Source organism: Carcharhinus amblyrhynchos, chromosome 15 (genome assembly GCF_965287045.1).
Source record: "Carcharhinus amblyrhynchos chromosome 15, sCarAmb.v2.hapA, whole genome shotgun sequence".
Classification (NCBI taxonomy): Eukaryota; Metazoa; Chordata; class Chondrichthyes; order Carcharhiniformes; family Carcharhinidae; genus Carcharhinus; species Carcharhinus amblyrhynchos.
The window spans coordinates 72166094-72181312 of record NC_137338.1 but is presented as its reverse complement, the minus strand read 5'-3'; the positions used below and the strand labels follow the sequence as shown (position 1 = coordinate 72181312).

The following is a 15219-nucleotide window of genomic DNA, read 5'->3' as shown; positions in this document are numbered from 1 at the left end:
ACCCTATTTTTCTTGCAGGTCTCTATAATCTCCTTACATATTTGCTCCTCAATTTCCTGCTGACTATTTGGGGGCCTACAGTACAATCCTATCCAAATGATCTCTCCCTTTTTTTCAGTTCTACCCATATGGACTCAGTGGGCAAACCCTTGGATATATCCCCTCTGAGTACTGCCGTGATATTCTCCCTAATCAAAAGCGCGACTCTCCCTCCTCTCTTACCTCTTGTTCTATCTTTCCTATGGCATCTGTACCCCTGTAACGTTGAGCTGCCAGTTCTGTCACTCCCTTAGCCACATCTCAGTAACACCTATAATATTCCAGTCCCATGTATCCATCCATACCTTGAGTTAATCTGCCTTGCCCCCTTCTTGCACTGAAGTAAATGCAGTTTAATCTAGAGTTCCCTTGCTCCCTGCCCTGCTTTCTCAGGCCATCTGTACGGTCATGTTTTGTACACTATCCCTGTGTTTTATTTCTCTTAACCTTACTGTTTAAAAAGAAAAGTAAAATTAACCAACCTATTTAAACAAGGGAGTCAATGGACCTTCTACAGAAAAGATGTTATCCTTCGTTATTTTCAGTGCTTGAAGTGGGTGAACAGGAAATGACAAAATAAAAAGTATGCTTTGAGGGCTTCTTAAGACTGAAAAAAAAGTATGTTATCTAAAAACACAGGCATATGTAGGTAGGGAAGTGAATCCATGATCGAAAAAAGACTCTGAACTCCCATTCAAAATAGGAGCTGTGATATGAAGAGTTGCACTTGCTCCAAATATAATGCCTAAATGGTCATTGTGCGCTAGATCACAGTTTAAGGAACATCAGAGATGCACTACAAGCATAAGGAACAAAGTTATCTGGGGCTCAGTTGGTGGCACTCTTACCTTGGAAGATTGTGAGTTCAGGTCCCACTCCAGAGACTTGAGCCCAAATCCTAGGCTGATGCTCAAGTACCGAGAGTGTGTTGCAGTTTTGGAGGTGCTGTCATTCCAGTGAGGATCTCACATGTGAATGCAAAAGATCATGTTGCACAATTTCAAAAATAGGTTGGGGGAATTATTCCCGGTGTCATAACAACATTCACCCTTTAACCAACACTGCTTAAAAAAAAACCTGCTTATTATCTCATTGCTGTTTGTGGGACCTTTCTGTGTACGATTGGCTTCTGTGTTTCCGAATGGTGACTGCACTTTCAAGTACTTCATTGGCTGTAAAATGATATGAAAGATCCTGAAGTTCCGCACGGTTGCAAATCCAAGGAGTGAATTCTCTGAAAGAGGTGGAGCAGGAAAGAGGACATGTGTATGATGAGGCTCAGGCTCAACAGTGAGCTAACTGCTTTATAACGATCAGTAGGTTTAGTCAATATTCTCATCACATTACTGCAGGCAGCGGAGGTCACTGCTACCTCTGATTCCTGTACTGCAGGCAAGTTCATGTCCTTCACAGGGAACATTGTAGGAGCCAGTTGCTATGTGTTTCATTATTGCATTAAGCAGGAAGTGAACCATTGTTGTTTTACCACAGAACCTACCTCCATAACTGTAATGAAGACCAACAAGAACAGTTGGATTTCTCTATGCAGAGTGACTGGCATCTGGAACGCACTGCCTGAGCGTGTGGTGGAGTCAGATTCAGTTGGGGCTTTCAAAGAATGTCGGATGATGAACTGAAGAGAAAAGATTTGTAGAACTTTGGGGAAGCTGGACAAGTTGCCTTTATAGAGACCCGGCGCAGACAAGGTTGGTTAAAGACCTCCTTCTATGCTGTAACCGTTCTATGATTTTAATGAAATGTAGGTTTGCCAAGGTCAAAACCTGCCTGCCTAACCAGTGTGTACACCAAGCAACAAAGCCACACCATTTCACAATAGGAAATGTTTTACTTTCATCAACACTGTGACCTCCCCTGCAGGAAATAATATACATTAACTCCCCCATGCTTGGATATTGTGAGTGTTAGGAGCAATCAAATATCACACAGCAGATGAAGGATTATATCTTTGGAAAGGCAGGTCATTCAGTGCATCCTGGATGATGACACCTCTGTATCATGACCCAACACATTCAGTAAATAGGGTCAAAGGTGGATAAAACAAGGTTAACGTTAAGTAGCTCAAATAATAATTCAGAGACTTGAACTGTTCCACACAGTCTGCAAATTCTAATAGTCCCAGTAAATGGCCTGTGATAATGAAGGCTTGGCTGGACATTGAAAGTAAAAATAGGGGGCTGGTTATTTAAAAATACAGAAATAAGGGAGAAATGGGAGTTAAAAAGTGAGGAGAGTATTCAAAACAGGAGCTGATCCACCACTGGAGTTTAAGAAACAGTGCAAAAAAAAGAAATACAAGAGGAAATGCAAATAAGAAAGGAAAAGGCAGTTAAAGGTTTACTGGAGTTGGTACTTTTTTATTCATTCGTGGAATGAGTGCCGCTGGCTAGGCCAACACTTATTACCCATTCTAGCTGCCCTTCAGAAGGTGACAAGCTTTCTTGAACTGTTTGGAGTCCATGTGGTGAAAGCTGCCCCACTGTACTGTTAGATAGGGAATTCCAGGATTTTATTTCAGCGATGTTGAAGAAAGAGCCGTTATACAATTAACTTGTGTCGATTGCGACGTTTCCGTGCCTGTGAACCCGCACGACTTGCAAAATCATGAACTTATGCGTGCACAAGTCAGCACATTCCCAGAGTGCGATTTCTCCATGAGAGCAATGCAGCAAAGGTTCAACACAGACGAGGGAAGATTTGGGGCCACAAACTACAATTACGTTACAACTACATTTGCATGGGTAAACAAATTTGTGATAGAGGGCTTCATGATCAACAGATGTTTACTGTATTCCCATTCAAAATGCAGTGTGAGTTGGAGAGGGTCGTGGCACATTGGCGCCTCGTCTAATACTGAAGCGGATGACAAATGAGGAGTGAAGATGAGCAAGAAATGGATTCAGATTACTGGCCCTGAACAGGATGCCTGCAAAAATGTTCACAAATGTGAACAAGAGGTGGAGATGCAGCTGGGGGGTAATGTTGAGGCTGGTAGCAGTTTTACCACTGAGCTCAGAAAATGGAGAGCAAACAGCGAGTTGTTGGAAAGCTAATGGTGAAGCATGCAAGACCAACAGAAATTTGAGAACACAATGTAACAGGATGAGAGCAATGAGGCCAAATAAATCTTCCAGGTCAAGAAGGAGATGTGTTGAGTATAGGGCTAACGGGAAGACTTTGAATAGTGTGGAGGAGCAGAGGGATCTAGGTGTATGTGTACATAGATCCCTGAAAGTTGGGAATCAAGTAGATAAGGTTGTTAAGAAGGCATACAGTGTCTTGGCGTTTATTGGTAGGGGGATTGAATTTAGGAGTCGTAGCTTTATGTTGCAACTGTACACAACTCTGGTGCGGCCGCACTTGGAGTATTGTGTGCAGTTCTGGTCCCCACATTACAGGAAGGATGTGGAGGCTTTGGAGAGGGTGCAGAGGAGGTTTACCAGGATGTTGCCTGGTATGGAGGGGAGATCCTATGAGGAGAGGCTGAGGGATTTGGGGTTGTTTTCGCTGGAAAGAAGGCGGCTAAGAGGGGATCTTATTGAAACATATAAGATGATTAGAGGTTTAGATAGGGTGGATAGTGATAGCCTTTTTCCTCTAATGGAAAAATCTAGCACGAGGGGGCATGGCTTTAAACTAAGGGGGGGTAGTTATAGGACAGATGTCAGGGGTAGGTTCTTTACCCAGAAGGTGGTGAGGGATTGGAATGCCCTGCCTGCTGCAGTTGTAAATGAGCCTAGTTTGGGGGCGTTTAAGAGGTCTGTGGACAGGTTTATGGACGAAAAGGGATTGGTTTAGGTTAGTGGGTCATTGTTGTTTTTTTTTAACTGGTCGGCGCAACATCGTGGGCCGAAGGGCCTGTTCTGCGCTGTAATGTTCTATGTTCTATGTTCTAGAAGCAGAAAGTGGAGAAATGTAAATTTTTAAGTGAATGTATCAGAATTGATTCTGAACATTTGGAAAGTACAGAAAATTAAAGATTGTAGTTAGGTGAAGGGGATTGAGAGGTTCGGGGTCGATTAGTTGAATTAACAGCTAAACTGCTGGGAGATGTACAGAAGAGCAGCCACTTACTGGATGGAGGTCTGAATCATGACAGCCCATTGTTGACATCAGTATAAATGCCCATTCTAAATGTTGACATTCAAATGTTGTTCTGCAATGTTGTCTAGAAGCATTAACACAAAAGATCAAAATAATCTTTGACATGAGAAAGAAGTTACATTTTTGAGACTGGAAGTGTCAGCATTCGCAAGATTTTTATTATAGTGCAAATTCTTTGCATATGGGGAATTGAGACCAACTGAGTATTCAGGTGAAACAGATTAAAGGGATGGTTAGCGTACACAGTATGTAATTCACTCCCCATTCTGCTTCAATCTTGTTTTGTTTCTGTGTCTGCATTTTTAACACAACACATCTTTTTGCATCCAGTTATTACATTTAGCATCCTTGCTCCATAGAAATTTGCTTGGGCAAAACAAATCAAGAATCTACATCTTGTTTCATGGGTTTGCGTGTATTTTCCCTTGTATAAGTTCAGCTTCTCTTTAATTGGCTACTGCAGTTCTCCAAATAACTGCAGCAGCATCTAGAAATTCTACTTAGACTGTCCACTGGATATGCAAGGAATTGTGTTGCATAACTAATTATTTTTAAAAGTGGAAAGTCAGGCTGGTGGGAAGGACCCTGGGTGGAATTTTCCCAAAATTTGTCAGTGTGTCAGGTTCAGACTGAAAACTGGTGTGTATCTTTCCAGATGAACAACTGAGTTTTCACTCCAGATTGTGTGACAGTCAGTCCACAGAGAATCTGCGGGCTTCAGTTTGACAGGGCGGTGCCTGATAGAGTTGGCAATATCCGCTCCGCAGAGATTAGGATGCCATCTTTAAATGGTGCTCCGATCTGCGCTGAAAATAAACTTCAAATACTACCCACCCACAAACACAATGGACCCCCCCCACAAACATTGCAGGTATCTGGGGTGTATCCCCCTCACCACTCCCCCACCCCCAACACACAAATATTGCACTCTTCCCCCCCGCCAAAAACATGGAAGCACTGGGGTACTCTTCCATCACCCCCTACAACCATGCAGACATGGCAACACCTCTACCAATCAGAGTCCACTTGTCATCCGATCAGTACTCTGTTCTCATGAAGTATAAATCATTGTTCCCTTTACATTTGTCCAGTTGAGTGCAAGACAAAAAGCTTTGACAACATGTCCTTCTTCAGCAAGACTCAGGTTTGGTGCTACCAAATAAATGAACAGTCCTGATGCAACAGCTTTGTTTTGTTCAGTAAAACACTGGGATAACCTCCCAGTCCCAGGTGCTGTACAAGATGCTCAGCATCCACCAGCTTCTCACTGGGCTGGTCTTGCAGAATGTTGTGTAAGGTCTCCTGATGTTGGCCTTAATGCATAAGAAGCCCTTGGCCTGGGTGGGTCCGGTGTTGGAGAACAACGTTGATATGTGCCTTAATAGAGGAAGGAGTAGAAATGTTCACTAAGCCCTCATCACACTGGAGCCAGTGTTTAAAGGCATGTTGCCACTTAAAGATAAGTGGTGAAATAAGGTGGATTCTTTCAGCATTTCCAGAGAGTGCAAATAATTGAAATGCATATTTCAACCTTTCCCAAAAGCTGTCTGTGAGGAACAGGAAAAACTGATAAAATCCAATTCAAAGCAACATAGAGAAGATTGGAAGCAGCTGTGTGAGCCCCTGTTGAGAATATAAACTCCTTACCTTTGCTTTGGGGTACCAGCAAAGTGCTGTTGTATGAAACAAGTTTCAAAATCCGCAGTAAACCGTACTGCAGAATGTTCGGGAAGATTCAAGTTCTGTACACCACCCAGATAACTTGACAAGAGATGTGGAAGATGTCATAACTCAAGGAAGGTGCCAATGCTAGACACCCTGTGGTACCAGTTATGGATCATATGGTCCAAGCATGCAGTCACAAGGTGTCGACTAAAATTGTTTCATATTTATTGCTAGTCCAGCTGACACACAATCTTTACAGTTCTTTTATCAGTTCTGTTGCAAACCTACTGCAGGCAAACAACTTATATGGGAAACATTCAAAGGGCCTCTATGGAAAGGGATCTGGGTGTCTTTGTGCACAAATTTCAGAAAGTGGATATGTAGGTGCAGAATGTTATAAGGAAGGCAAATTGAATCTTGGCATTTATTGTAAAGGGTCCAGAGTATAAAAGTACAGAACTGTTGTTGCAGTTATATAAGGCATTGGTGAGACCACATTTGGAGTATTGTATTCAGTTTTGGTCACCTTCATTGAGGAAGGATGTGGTGGCACTGTAAGCGGTTCAAAAGAGGGGCTGTTGTATGAGGAGTGGTTGACTAGCTTGCGCTTGTACTCGCTGGAGTACAGAAGAGTGAGAGAGAATTTAGTTGGAGTATATAAAATACTCAACGAGATTGATAAAGTAAATGTTAACCAAACGTTCCCCCTTTTAGAACAGTCTTGGATAAGAGGTCATAGTTGTAGACTAAGTGGGGAGGTTCAAGACAGAGATAAGAAGTAGCTATTTCTCACAGAGGGTTGTGAACCTATGGAACTCACTGCCCCAGAGTGTGGTGGATGCAGAATCAATCAATGGATTCACGAAAGAGACAGATAAATACTTGATCAAAAGCGGGATCAAGGGCTATGGGGAAAAGGCAGGGAAGTGGAGTTAGGATAGGATGGAGATCAGCCATAATCATATAGAATGGCGAAGCAGGCTCGAAGGGCTGAATTGCCTACATTTGTTCTTATGTTCCTATGTTCCTAATCAAGCAGTAACTTAGAGTTGAGAGCTTTACTACACAGTTTTGTAGAACAATCATTGTAGCACAAGTTAGCTGCATGGTGCATGATCACTAACTGGGATTCAGGAGATGCTCTAGATCAAGTATATTGTCATTATCCCTACTCTCTACCATCTAAAAATGACTTCTCTGCTTGCAAACAAGATGGCAAAGACTGCCAAGGACATCTTCACATATAGGCTCAAGAATGGATGAGGTGAAGATGATGCCAAAGGATTTTTTCAAGCTGGGGTCTCATGTCACACAGCTCTGGGGGTTTCCATTCTCACGCGTTCCTACACAACAGCTCAGAAATATCATAAAAGTGCAATTGTTAACTTCCAATGCCAGCTCTTCCTGGCATTTGCAATCTAACGTTTGTTCCTTTTTTATTTTTGGAGGTCTGAATAAGCTGGTTGCTGGTCCAGAACAAGAGGGAAAATCAAACAACGCTTGCAAATACATTGCTGAGGACATAATTAGCAAGCAGAGGGGGCTGTATTGAAAAATGAGAAATGTGCATTTACACATCAGCTTCCACGTCCTCCAGTGCTCTGCAGATAATGAAGTATTTTTGTAACATAATCTCTGTTTGGTTTGTAATTTGGTTTGATTTGGGAACACAGCAGCTAATTAACCCACAGCAAACTGGTGACAATAAGTTGATAATGATCACTTAATCTGTTTTTGATTGAGGGATAAATATTGGCCAGGTTAATTACCTGCCACTCGTCTTCCTTGAAATTGTGTCATGGAGTCTTTTACATCCACTTGAGAGCACAGTCAAGATGTTGGTCCAAAAGTTGGAACCTCGAGCAGCACAGCACTCCCTCAATACTGTACAGAGTGAGTCAAAAATTAGGATCGGGCGGTAAGGTGAAGTAAAAGCCAGTACTGAAAAGTTAATTTCAGGAATGTGGTGATATTGGTAGATGCATTACTATGTAGTTACAAAGCAGACAACATCCATCAGTCAACTGTTTGATTCACATTGGCTGACACTGTAATGGATTAGGAGGTAGAGCAGGGCTTTCCAAACCGGGGATTGTGACCCAGATGACATTCTGGGCTCGCAAACTATAAGGCAGCAATTGCCCGAACACTAACAACAACCAGGCCCCCTTTGAATTATCACCCAGATTCAAAATGTTAGCTCTGTTCTCTCTCCACAGATGCCATTAGACCTGCTGAGATTTTCCAGCATTTTCTGTTTTTGTTTCCAATTTCAGCATCTGCAGTAATTTACTTTTACCCTTTAAATCCTCCCCTTTTCTAATGGTAGGTGTGGCCCAAATGACTGATATTTGAAACCCATTTCCTGCTCTCAGAAAGGCAGTGAAACGCAAGTTTTAAAACTCAACCTCCACCGCCCCCACCCTGCCCATCGTACTCTCACAGCTCTCACTGAGGGGTCACTGCAATTTTCCAGCTTCAAAATGGGGTCACGGTGGGAAGCTCTGAGGTAAAGATAGAAAACCTGGGGCAGCAGCGAGCATTCAGTGTCTTCTCTACATCGTGACAGGTGACCTTCCAACTAGTAGCAAATCCTAGGACTCCTCTTGAAATGGCAGTGGCTTCTTGCTTGTGAGCCTGGAAAACGAGGATCCAATTAATCAGTCCCCTGGAGAATAACTTCACTAAATCTACTCTCATGCCAAATGTCAAAGAATGAGAGAACACAGGAGGACCTTCAATGGCTTTGGAATAGGAACCACATATTGGGAAAATGTCATTTTAATGGAAGGACATTGGTAGTGAGATAGCGACTGTTTTCACATGGAACTGATAGACAGTGCAGATTATACAACTATAAAATGGTCAATTTTCAATGTTTATGATTCAACTTGAAGTTGAGAGACAGAAATTTTAAAAGTTGGAAAAACTTCAGAACAGTACCTACTGAGAAACGAAAAGATGGGCGGCACTGTTGCACTGTGGTTAGCGCAGCACCAAGGAGCCAGGTTCGAACCCCACCATGGGTGACTGTGTGGAGTTTGCATGCTCTCCCTGTGTCTGCATGAGTTTCCTCAGGGTGCTCTGGTTTCCTCCCACAGTCCAAAAGATGTGCTGGTTAGGTGCATTGGCCATGCTAAAAATTCTCCCTCAATGTACCTGAACAGGTGCCTGAGTGTCGCGACTAGGAGATTTTCACAGTAACAATTGCAGTGTTAATGTAAGTCTGTTTATGACACTAATAAATAAAAACTAAAAAAAAACTAAAGCTAGCAAGTGTGGGACTTTGCTTTCAAGAAAATAGTTTCTATTGACCATAACAAATCCTTTAATCAATTGGATCTCAATTAGAACATTTATTCTTCTATACAGAAAGCAATAAATGTCTAGCCTATTTAACTCCTTTAGCCCTAATTGTTGTGGTGAATCTGCATTGTACCCTCCAAGAACAAAAGTGCCCCAAAATGCCCCATAGTAATCCAGTCCCTTTTTAAATGAAGGCCAACATTCCATTTATCTTCTTTGATAACTTTTTGTAATTGTCCATTAGTTTTTACTGATTTTTCTACGAGGACAAGTAAATCAGTTTGCTCCTCCACATTTCCTAGTTTCTTGGTTTTTAGAAAAAAGCCTGGTGCCAAATTGCACTTCCGTATGTTGAATTCTGTGTGACCCAGTCTTTCCCACTCAACCTATAAATGTCCCTTTACAACATACTTCTATCTGCATGACTGACTGGGAGGTTTTGAGGTGCAGTGAGTAGAGCTCTGCATTTAAGCCAAAATTTCTGGATTTGAGTTCCAACTCAGGACTTGATGGCCAAGGAAGTACCATGGGCAGCATGATACCATACCGTACTGGAAGTACCCTACCCTGGGCAGCATTGTAGCATGTGGGCGGCACGGCAGCATAGTGGTTAGCACTGCTGCTTCACAGCTCCAGGGACCTGGGTTCAATTCCCGGCTTGGGTCACTGTCTGTGTGGAGTTTGCACATTCTCCTTGTGTCTGCGTGGGTTTCATCCAGGTGCTCTGGTTTCCTCCCACAGTCCAAAGATGTGTGGGTTAGGTTGATTAGCCATGCTAAAATTGCCCCTTAGTGTCCTGAGATGCATAGGTTAGAGGGATTAGTGGGTAAAATATGTGGGGATAGGGGCTGGATGTCGTTGTGGTCAGTGCGGACTTGATGGGCTGAATGGCCTGTTTCTGTAGTGTAGGGTTTCTATGATTTTTATGAAGTGTGCTAATTACGTGGCCAAACAGGTTGATAATCAATCTGCAAAATTCTTCCAACTAGCATCTGTGGCAGGTGGTATGAGCAGGAGAGATTCCTGGTCTGGCTGATGGAAAGAAAGTTGGAGTCTCTGCCATTATTATCCTTAGCTCCAGACTACAACATGCACCTAAAAGTGCGTATTGCCATAGCAACCCGGACTCCGAGCATTCTGTAACATCACCGCTATTAGTTCCTATCTCACCTAAACAACCTAGCCATTTTCTTTTTGGTTGAGGTAATCTACATCCCCTTTGACTTGTGGTGACACATTTCCATGTGGTTTTGTTTGGCAATTAACTCCCAGGATGCAGTAGTGGAGAATTGCATCCTGGGAGTTAATTCATCAGTGTAGTTCTCTTCAGTGGAACTGGGAGTGTTGTCTTGGCTTTGGCAAAAACACTGAACAAAGAACAAAACAGCCTGGGAAACAGGCCCTTTGGCCCAACGAGCCCGCGCCGCCATTTTAACACCACCAGTCCACCCTGCCACCCATGACCCTTATCTATTGTTTTATGGCCATCCACATTGAGGGAAACTAATTTAGGGACAATTTATTACTGCCAATCAGCCTAATAGCACATCTTTGGGGTGTGGGAGGAAACCGGAGCACCCGGAGAAAACCCACGCAAGCACGGGGAGAATGCGCAAACTCCCACAGACACTGGCCCAAATCCATGTGTCTGCACAGCAAACAGTGATAGTCACTGAGCTGTCGTCTTGCCCAGTATCTGGTCCAGTTTAAGCACACACTAACGACATGAAGCACTAGGCCAATCTCGAACAACCAAGAGAAGCCCAAGTACGACCCATTGCGTGTATGCCCCTCGTTGGGCAACAAGGTGGACCAACTTAAAACCTGTGAATGAAACGAGAAAAAACATTATTATCATACTATAAATATATCTGCTTATATCTTGTTTTTTCTAGTTGATTCAAAATCAAGCTGGAATGCTAATTTTGGAACTTTTCTGCGATAAAAAAGGTAAATGTCAGATACAAGTAAGGGGTAGTGATTTGGCTGCTCATTATACTCTCCATTTGAGTTTCCTTCAAATGGAAATGATGATCTGATAGGTATCTCATGGACAATCTATTACCACCAATTTAGCAGCCCATTGAAGTTAAATTTCATTCTTTATGTCAAAAGGAAATTATTTTCACTTGTTGATTTAATCTAAGGAGAGACTACTGAGGGAGGACAATGATGATTATACCATTTAGATTTTATTACGTTCATTCTGAAAATTCAAAACAAAATGATTACTTATAGATTTAGAGCCCCAAAATTCATGCGACTGAAGAAGACATGAAATCTGATTTCCATCCAGGAGAGAATTTGGGTGGAGCCTATTATAATATTGAATATATAATAGTGATATCCATCACCAGAAAGGAAGTATGACGTGATCCAGATTAGTTTCACTTTTGCTTAGTGTTATGACCAATCCCAGGTGAGATTCCCCAAAATTGTTATCTCAGATGAGCTCCCTCAGTTAGTTAACTTCCCGATGGACTATCCCACACTTGTGTCCCTGGATGAAGAGGCATAAACTGGCTCCTTTATTCAACCCTCCCATTTGGTGGCTACAAGATGAGTCTTAAAAGAATGCCTTCCTTTGCAGATATCTTTTCCCAGTCCCAATATTTATGTTTTAAACTGAGCCAATTTAACTGGGCTTTCTTAAATTAAAGAAAGAGTATGTTTATTAGCTAATAAACACAAGAAAAGTACTAAAGCGCAGTCACCCAAATTAAAAATGAAAATTGACTCCAAAGTAAATAAAAAAGAAATATACCAATCAGCCCTTGACTTGTAGGATCTGACGGTGGGACATTGCAGCTGTTGCAATTTATGATTCCACTTCAGCAGGTGAATGGTCAGTTTTAAGATCCCATTCTGTGGTTTGGCTGAGATGCTGCCCTTTTCAGCTGTGGCTTTGCTGACGTGGCTTGTTCCAGCAATCAAAGAGAGAGTTTCCTGCAAATTTTAATAGGTTTGCTATCTTTCCTCCTGTGCTACATGCTGATACACCCATCACAAATTGAAACTGATCAAGTTTTTCAGACTTTATTCCAGTCTTTGTATATTTCTGAAAGGTGAAAATCCACAAACCAATCTGGAAAATCACTCACAGGATATTATTCCTGATAAAATGATAACCAGCTCCTATTATCTCCACAGGGGATGGCAATTTTTTGGTATGATTTTCATGCTTTTGATATATCCCAGTCTGGACACAGGGTGTGATTCCATTGGGCAGGAGTTTGACTGGCCTGCCAACCCTCCCACTACACACACACACACACACACACACACACACAAACACACACACAGCTGAGGATGGATCAATAACAAGTGTGTGACAGAAAACAAAAATACAAGACAGAAAAGAAACCTCATACAAATCAAGCCAGAGATGGTTGCCATTATAACAGGCGAAGCTTCGGAAAAGCATTTAAAAGCACCTGGAGCATAACTCATCTCAGGTCCTACAGGAGAAGGAAAGTTGCAATTGGGAATGACTCTCTTCCCAGACTGAATATGTTGGTATTAACAGCAGAAGAGCTAAAGGATCCATAACTGATATGGACAACATTGGAAAAACAATTCAGTATCAGGTTAAATTTCCAAATTCATTGACTAGTTCATGTCATTTTGAGAACAGCCAACAGAATCCATTCACCACTTCATCAGCAGATGCAAAGAAAAGAGTATGTACTGTGTTTTTTCAGATGCAGAGCCAGCAGAGATATTGAGTTGATGATCACATCTATGCCATGGAAGCATTCCAGAAAGATCTGGAAAAGCTAGTTAAATGCAAAATATATAGTATTGAAAAACTCATTGAAGAATTCTTGGTCTTTCTGATACTGGTGTACAGGGAACAATTTCACAATTTGCAGAAGATACAGGACGTGGAAGAATTGTGAACTGTGTGGAATGTGTAGAACTTCAAAAGGACAGAAACAAGTTGGTGGAATTGGAAAACAGCAGATGAAATTTAATGTAGAGAAGGAAGAATGCAGAGTGACAATATAAAAAAGGATATAAATGTAAATTGTACAATTCTAAAGGTGGCACATGAATGGAGGCTGCTGGTGTATATGTGCATAATTATTGGAAGGTGGCAAGGCAGCAGTTAATAGACCATACAATGCCCTAAGCTTTATTAATAGGGACATAGAGTACAAAAGCAAGGAGATTATGCTAAACTTCTATAAAACACTTGCTCGGCCTCAGATGGAGCATTGTGTCCAATTATGGGTGCAAGATTTTAGGGAAGATGTAAAGATATTAGAGGGAGTGCAGAAATGATTCATGAAAATGGTTCCAGGGCTGAGGAACTTCAGTTACACAAATAGATTGGAGAAGTTGGGACTGTTTTCTTTGGAGAGGGTTGAGAGAAGATTTGATAGAGATGTTCAAAACCATGAGGGGTCTGGACAACAGTAGTTGGGAGAAGCTGTTCCCATTGGTGGAAGGATCAACAGCAAGAGGTCATAGATTTAAGGTAATTGGCAAAAGAAGCAATGTTGACAAGAGAAACTTTTTATGCAGCGAGTGCTTCAGACCTGGAATGCAGTGCTTGAGAGTGTGATGGAGGCACATTTAATCGAGGCATTCAAGCAGGAATTGGATCATTATCTGAATAGGAAGCGCGTGAAGGACTACTGGGAGACGGCAGAGGAGTGGCACTAGGTGAATTGCTCCTTTGGACAGCCAGCAGACATGATGGGCTGAGTGGCCTCCTGTGCTGTAACCACTTGGTGATTTATTTATTCCTGATTGCTGTAGTAGTCGTAGGCTTGCACATATTCTGGTGTATAATTCTGGTCAGCTTAACGCATTGGGACCATTCAGAATTTAGCAATCATGTGGTAGGTTCAAACTTCTGAAGGACAATTGTAGGACAAATATAAATAAATATTTATAAAGGTAGAAAATGATCAAAAGCTGGAATTGGTTGCCAGGTATAAAGCTTGAAGCCAGGACAATGACTAATTTTAAAAAAACAATAAAGTGTTTTGATGGGTTGAAATTCTGAAGGATGGCACCAAATGGTCCAAAAGGCTTTCTTTATCCTGATTTACCCTGTGATCTCTAAATCCTTTGTTTTGGCTTGATGCTATACATTTGTCAACATATTATAGCACTTCATCAAAGTTTGGCTGTCTATTTTCCATTTGGAGTGTTCTGTTTATTCTGTAGCTGACTGCTTATTCTCAAAATGTTTTTCTGTTCACTCAAGGATTCCTCAGTTTCTTCTCCACACCAGAGTAGTAAGAATATGGAACTCGCTCTCGCGGAAAGTGGTCAAAGCAATTATTATGGCTGTATTTAAGGGGAAACTATGAGGGAGAAGGGAGTAAAGAGTTACAGTGATAGATTTAGAGAGGAAAGGTGGGAGGAGGCTTGAGTGAAGCATAAACACCAGCATGTTTATGTGGCATGGTTAAGCCGGAGGGCCTGTTTCTATGCTGTATATCATATGTCACCACTTACCATTTACTTTTTTCTTGATGATTACACCCCATGTTCATCAAAGCCACAAGCTACCAGAAAATCATTCTGCTCAATTCATGGGTGATGTTGAGATCTGTGGGACTTTGCAGGTGACTGGTTAGTGAACACATAATCGCTACAACATTCCTGTGAAGGAGCACGCAGCCAGAATATTTCTCCCCTTTCTCTGTCTATTAATTCCCAGGTGGTCATACTCACACATTCTTAGCTTGCGCTCTCTTTTCCTGCAGGTCCATCCCTAGAACAGATGCAGAAGGGTGAGGAAAAGGAAGAAGACAATGATAACGAGGAAGAGTGGTAGGTTAAACCCATTTATTCCTTCTCTCAGTTTGGCACCTATTACCCTCAGTCAACAGCTAGTGTTTGTCAACAGTCAGTGACCATGTATTCTGCTTCATATAAATCTTCAGTCTGCTCTTTTAGACCATTTATTGTCCACCCTGCTTTCTTCTAGTTCTCCATAAATCACAGCTTCAGCAACTGTGCATCATCTATCCTAAAAAGTGTGTTCAGCTCAGTGGAGCTGAATGTTGGTTAACATAGTTTGAATGCTGGTACTGTCAGCATATTCCAGTATTGGTGATCTAGTCCTGC

General features: G+C 41.9%; 1 long non-coding RNA gene across 1 annotated transcript in view; it reads left to right on the top strand.

Moving 5' to 3' along the window:
* Positions 1-14918, top strand: part of LOC145353014 (uncharacterized) — a 46395-nt gene extending 31477 nt beyond the window's left edge. Inside the window, exons 3-4 of the long non-coding RNA XR_013888634.1 lie at positions 1531-1745; positions 14856-14918. This is a non-coding gene — a long non-coding RNA (uncharacterized LOC145353014). The remainder of the gene's footprint in view (positions 1-1530; positions 1746-14855) is intronic.
* The last annotated feature ends 301 nt before the right edge of the window (positions 14919-15219 follow it).